Genomic DNA, 7128 nt, shown 5'->3' with positions numbered 1-7128 from the left:
TTCCTGCTTTATCTAGCTCCTCTCTGCTCTAAGTCTTTGCTCGACATAGTCTCTGTATGGAAGTACTTCTGGATTCTCTCAGTGTTTTCACAGGTTCTGACGCAGCTCGTACGACTACCCTCTCTGGCTCTCGATCTCGGCACTCCTTGGACAACGCTCACTCTGGTAACCCCTTGAACACGGCTTGGACTACGACCTATCTCCACTCTCCGCTCCCTGACTTCGGCAAGGCATCATTCACTCTATCTCTACAACCGGTACCGGCAAGTATTGTCTACCTTACTACACCTGGCCTGGCAACGCTTCATACCACACTCCGGACACGCTCCCTTTGCTGCGGGTGCGTGTATTACCACTTTCCACTTCAGCTCAGGGCGACGGGTCTGGTCTGCGGGCAGCACCGGCGTAACATAGGGCAAGCACCGAGTCAGATGCCAGCAGCGGCGCAGACAGCGACGAGACCCTAGGGGTAAAGCACATAAGGAAGCAGGTAGAAGCATTGAGCAAGTTTGCGAAGCGAAGTAGGAAGGTTAAGGCGAAAAAGCAGACAGCGCGCAAGAACAAGGGGGTAGCTTCCACTTGCGGTGGGGAGGATTCGTTCGCGGTCAAGACTAGCTCCCTGTACATACACCTGCCAAGGAGAACCCAGAGAGACATAGGTAACAGAAAGTATGTGGATATGTTCAAGCTGTCTGTAACGGAGCGAGCAGAGAGGAAGCGCGCGCAGGAGGCGGCCGAGAAAGTGCAGGTTGTGTGGAGTAATGGGAACTGGTTTCTGGGTTTCACTGTTTTTGGGGACTGTTTCCATTCAAAACATCCAAAACAATTGCATAATGTGATGAAATACCTGAATGTGATACAGACCATACATGCTGAACACGGGGGGTCAGCGTGGCGGGATTATGATGAGCAGTTCAGGCAGAGGTGGCAGGGGGATACACGGTTGAGTTTGGGGAAGATGGACATGGAATTGTGGATGAAGTTAGTGGGACAGGGGAAGCATGGGGGGCGACGTGCCCTTTTCCAAGGGTCCAGACGGTCGGCCCGGGAGTGATTCAACAAGCAGGGGCAATAAAGGGGAGTGTTGGCCGTTTAATGATAAACACTGCAAGCTGGGGGCGGGTTGCAAGTTTAGACATGTGTGTAGCCAGTGCGGGGGTAACCACCCCATCAAGAAGTGCTGCAAAAGCCCTGGGCAAGCGCAGCCAGGGGAGACCAGCCTTAGCGGTTTGAGCCTTTGGCTAAAGGGGTACCCCGACCGGGAGAAGGTGGGGTTTTCTTGGAGAGTTTAGAAGGGGGTTTTCACATCCCCCCCCCCCCCCCCCATTGCTCAGTTAATTATTTCCCCCGGGTGCCAAAAAAAATTAAAAAAATTATTCCGGCTAATACAACACCTGTCATACCCAAGGGGGGGGGTGGAGGGGGTCTGTAAAGGATGCCATAGACCCGGGCTATGCCGGGTACAATACCAATCATTGGACACTGACATAAGGATAATTAAGACATATGGGGAGGGAGCACTATTGGTAAAATTGACATAGAAGCAGCCTTTTCGGCTGTTACCGTTGGCCCCAGCAGCTTCAGATTCACAAATCAAATGCTTTAAAGGGGTACATTAGGGCCCGGCAGGGGAGTAATTAAATAATCGTGCAGTTCTAACATGTTTTCTGTCTTCACAGCGGGGGCCCCTCGATATTTTATTAATAACATGCTCAGGCCTTTGCAAGCGATCAGCAGTCAGGGTTTAGGGTCCCAGCTTGGGGTGTGGGGTGAGTCCCCAGTAAGTGGCCTTATTGGGTCCTCCGGGTGGCGGAACTGTCAGGCCAGTCATCATAGGGACACCGTAAATACCCGAAATGGGGCTCCACCCGATGCGGATGGGCCGCCAGGTAACGGTCCCCCTGAAAAGATTGTGCGGGCAGGAGGCACCGACGCAGGCGGTCAGGCGCTGTACCCCTGGCACCAATCTTAGGCAGCTGGGCTCTATCCTATGCGGGTAGGCCCAGGCAGCTCTGATAAGGGGGACCTAGGGACCGTGGAGAGTGTCTCTCGCGGCGGAGAGTGTCTCTCCTGGTGGACGGTAGATTAGGGCGGGTGGAGGAGGGCTCCCCCCGCCGGAAGATACCGAGAATAGGGATGACAAAGGACTAAGATTATGGCTGACAGTTATTTTCAGGTATTGTTAAAATAATAAAGCTGTGACCATTTTTACTTCCACAAAACTGTGTCGTCTCAGTTTGTTAGGTGGGGTGTAAGTAAACCACGCAGTAGGCACACTAAACCGTTAATCTGTATGCCAACCAACTATATACCGAACGGTGTTAACGAGCACTTATTCACTGGTATAGCAGTAGAGCAGTGGTTTCCACCCTTTTTTTGGTTAAGGAACCCTATTTGAAATTCTGAGGAACCCTAGCCTTCTCTAATGTCGTTTCTGAGATCAGATGCAGTTTAAGGGACCCCAACCCTCTCTAAAAGCGCATCTGAGATCAGATACATTGTAAGGGACCCCAACCATCTCTAATAGCGCGCCTGAGATCAGATGCATTGTAAGGAACCCCAACCATCTCTAATAGTGTGTCTGAGATCAGATGCAATGTAAGGAACCCCAACCCTCTGTAATAGCGCGTCTGAGATCAGATGCATTGTAAGGAACCCCAACCCTCTCTAATAGCACGTCTGAGATCAGATGCATTGTAAGGAACCCCAACCCTCTCTAATAGCGCGTCAGAGCTCAGATGCATTGTAAGGAAACCCAACCCTCTCTAAAAGCACGTCTGAGATCATATGCAGGTTAAGGGACCCCAACCCACTCTAATAGCGCGTCTAAGATCAGATACATTGTAAGGAACCCCGACCCTCTCTAACAGCGCGTCTGAGATCAGATGCATTGTAAGGAACCCCAACCCTCTCTAAAAGCGCGTCTGGGATCAGATGCATTGTAAGGAACCCCAACCCTCTCTAAAAGCGCGTCTGAGATTAGATGCATTGTAAGGAACCCCAACCCTCTCTAAAAGTGCGTCTGGGATCAGATGCATTGTAAGGAACCTCAACCCTCTCTAAAAACACGTCTGAGATTAGATGCATTGTAAGGAACCCCAACCTATTCTAAAAGCGCTTCTGATATCAGATGCATTGTAAGGAAACCCAACCCTCTCTAATAGCGCGCCTGAGATCAGGTGCATTGTAAGGAACCCCAACCCTCTCTAATAGCGCATCTGAGATTAAATGCATTGTAAGGGACCCCAACTCTCTCTAATAGCACGTCTGAGATCAGATGCAATGTAAGGAACCCCAACCCTCTCTAATAGCGTGTCTGAGATCAGATGTATTGTAAGGTACCGCAACCCACTCTAATAGCGCGTCTGATCAGATGCATTGTAAAGAACCCCAACCCTCTCTAATATCGTGTCTGAGCTCAGATGCATTGTAAGGTACCGCAACCCTCTATAATAGCACGTCTGATCAGATGCATTGTAAAGAACCCCAACCCTCTCTAATATCGTGTCTGAGCTCAGATGCATTGTAAGGAACCCCAACCCTCTCTAATAGCGCGCCTGAGATCAGATGCATTGTAAGGAACCCCAACCATCTCTAATAGCGCGTCTGAGATCAGATGCATTGTAAGGAACCCCAACCCTCTCTAAAAGCGCGTCTGAGATTAGATGCATTGTAAGGAACCCCAACCCTCTCTAAAAGCACGTCCGAGATCAGATGCATTGTAAGGAACCCCAACCCTCTGTAATAGTGTGTCTGAAATCAGATGCATTGTAAGGAACCCCAACCCTCTCTAAAAGCGCATCTGAGCTCAGATGCATTGTAAGGAACCCCAACACTCTCTAATAGCGCGCCTGAGATCAGATGCATTGTAAGGATCCCCAACCCTCTGTAATAGTGTGTCTGAAATCAGGTGCATTGTAAGGAACCCCAACCCTCTCTAAAAGCGCATCTGAGCTCTGATGCATTGTAAGGAACCCCAACACTCTCTAATAGCGCGCCTGAGATCAGATGAATTGTAAGGAACCCCAACCCTCTCTAATAGCGCATCTGAGGTCAGATGTATTGTAAGGAACCCCAACCCTCTCTAATAGCGTGTCTGAGATCAGATGCATTGTAAGGAACCCCAACCCTCTCTAATATCGTGTCTGAGCTCAGATGCATTGTAAGGAACCCCAACCCTCTCTAATAGCACGCCTGAGATCAGATGCATTGTAAGGAACCCCAACCATCTCTAATAGCGCGTCTGAGATCAGATGCATTGTAAGTGTAGCCGGGTTACCTTTTTCTTCCCTCGACCCCCCAGGGAGCCTCCGTGGCCACGGACGCTGTCGGGTACTGCCAGAGGCAAGCGGCAGACCCGACGGCCATTTAGGAGGGTGGGGGCCGAGGAGCGAGCTCGCCGGAGTGCAGGAGATCTCCGGCAGCTCTTGCACAGGGCGCCGCCATGTTGCGCCGGTTCGCGCAGGCGCAGAGAGTCCCCGGCGGCCCGAGAGAGTCGCGCATGCACAGAAGATAGGCCAGAGTTAGGAAGGAGTCGCGCGAGAGTAGGGACAGTGAGAGGGATGTTGCGGCGGCCATTAGGGGTTAGTGTAAGCCCAGGGAAGGCGCGCATGCGGCCCCAATGTTATTACAGGCGCCCAGGGACTACAATTCCCATATTGCTTAGCGAGGGAGGCACCAGGTGCCTCATAGGAGCCAATAGGGCTGAAGGATTGTCCTGGAGCAAGTGGATACATTTGGCGGGCTGGAGCTACGTTCAGTCAGAGTCAGGAGCCCAAGGAAGGAAGGAGGTAGGGTGCAGGAGCCGGAGACTCCCTGCACTAAGGCCCTAGTTAACCCTGTATTACCCCAGGTTAGTGAGTGTTGCCAGGGATAGTCTCAGAGAGGGACCCTGTCACTCATGGTAGTCAGAGCTGGGGGATAGCCAGGGATAAGGGGGCTTAGGTTAGTCTGCAGAGCGTTGCGGCAGGCGTTTAGGTGAATTAGTGGCACGAGACAGCTGGGGGGTTCATAGCGGTAACCAGTCCGGGGAGCCATAGCCCAGGGTCCGTGTTGCGAGTGGCGAGGCGAGGGGGGGGTTCATAGCGGTAACCAATCCGGGGAGCCATTGCCTAGGCCGGCGTTGCGCGTAGTACGAGGCAACTGGGGGGGTTCATAGCGGTAACCAGTCCGGGGATCCATGGCCCAGGGCCCGTATTATGAGTAGGGTGGGTACAAGACCTACCTATATAGGATAGGCAACCCCGAATGCCCTAGGAGATTGACCCTTAAGCCACTTAAGGATGCTGTGCTATACGGACGGCCTATAGTGCAGGGTGTGTCACGTTGCTGTTCCCGGAAAGCGGTTGGACCCACGTTGGGGTCCACAGAGACTGTGTTACTGTCTGCAGGAGTTCGGTTGGAGGATCAGAAGGAGGCATCGCTCGACTGATCCTTTTAGAAGCTTGTTGCTGACCCGAGCACCGGAGTGCTCGGCAGGTATTATGTCATCACATGTGCACCAACAGGCCTAGAGGTTTAGTGACTGCGCAGTCACCCAGTGACTATCTCTGTAGGAGTACGGGACATTGGGTGGGGTTCTTGGGACACTGGGTGGGATCACCTGGTGTCAGGGAATCGTCTTGCGAGACGTCACTGTCAGTGTCCCCTCGTGAGAGGGACACAGGTTATTATTATTCTTTGTAGTAAAGTCATTAGTTATAATATAAATCACTGTGTGTGTGGTTTCTGATTGAGTTCCTATGTAGGGTCATTCTACACTTCCCTAGAATCCTACATAGGTGGAGGCGCTGAACCAAGAAACGTTCCAGAGGATTCACCCCAGGCTCTCATTAGCGGAGGCTCAGACCTCCTGTGAGCCTACAGGTATACGCACCACACCGGTAACACTACATGTTCTACTCACCCACACTATATATGAGATTGGGTGGGGTGGAATACCCGTTACATAAGGAACCCCAACCCTCTCTAAAAGCGCGTCTGAGATTAGATGCATTGTAAGGAACCCCAACCCTCTCTAAAAGCGCTTCCGAGATCAGATGCATTGTAAGGAACCCCAACCCTCTGTAATAGTGTGTCTGAAATCAGATGCATTGTAAGGAACCCCAACCCTCTCTAAAAGCGCATCTGTGCTCAGATGCATTGTAAGGAACCCCAACACTCTCTAATAGCGCGCCTGAGATCAGATGCATTGTAAGGAACCCCAACCCTCTCTAATAGCGCGTCTGAGATCAGATGTATTGTAAGGTACCGCAACCCTCTATAATAGCGCATCTGATCAGATGCATTGTAAAGAACCCCAACCCTCTCTAATATCGTGCCTGAGCTCAGATGCATTGTAAGGAACCCCAACCCTCTCTAAAAGCGCGTCTGAGATTAGATGCATTGTAAGGAACCCCAACCCTCTCTAAAAGCGCGTCCGAGATCAGATGCATTGTAAGGAACCCCAACCCTCTCTAAAAGCGCTTCTGAGATCAGATGCATTGTAAGGAAACCCAACCCTCTCTAATAGTGCGCCTGAGATCAGATGCATTGTAAGGAACCCCAACCCTCTCTAATAGTGCATCTGAGATCAGATGTATTGTAAGGTACCGCAACCCTCTCTAATAGCGCGTCTGATCAGATGCATTGTAAAGAACCCCAACCCTCTCTAATATCGTGTCTGAGCTCAGATGCATTGTAAGGATCCCCAACCCTCTGTAATAGTGTGTCTGAAATCAGATGCATTGGAAGGAACCCCAACCATCTCTAAAAGCGTTTCTGAGATCAGATGCATTGTAAATTCTTCTGTATTTGATACAATTTTAAAATGACCTGAACATTACAGGGAACCCTGGTTGAAAAACACTGCTGTAGGTAGTAGAGACAGGTTTGATGGTTGAATCTGTATGCCAACCTACTGTAGTATATACATTGAGTGAGTGAGCAAAAGAAATGGTGTAAGAGAGGGGGAGGAGTGAGAGGAATGTTTCGGAACCTAGAGAACTGGTGCTATGCTTAAAAGAACTTCTTTCTATAAGGGCAACTTTGTTCTAAGTTTTCCAATAGTAAAATGAAATGCTTTATGTTTGTCCCTGTGCTTCTCTGCTCTCATTAAATGAATTATAACTTTTTTGCATATCGAGTACC

This window comes from Ascaphus truei, chromosome 14 (assembly GCF_040206685.1).
Source record: "Ascaphus truei isolate aAscTru1 chromosome 14, aAscTru1.hap1, whole genome shotgun sequence".
Classification (NCBI taxonomy): Eukaryota; Metazoa; Chordata; class Amphibia; order Anura; family Ascaphidae; genus Ascaphus; species Ascaphus truei.
This window is presented reverse-complemented; position numbering follows the sequence as displayed.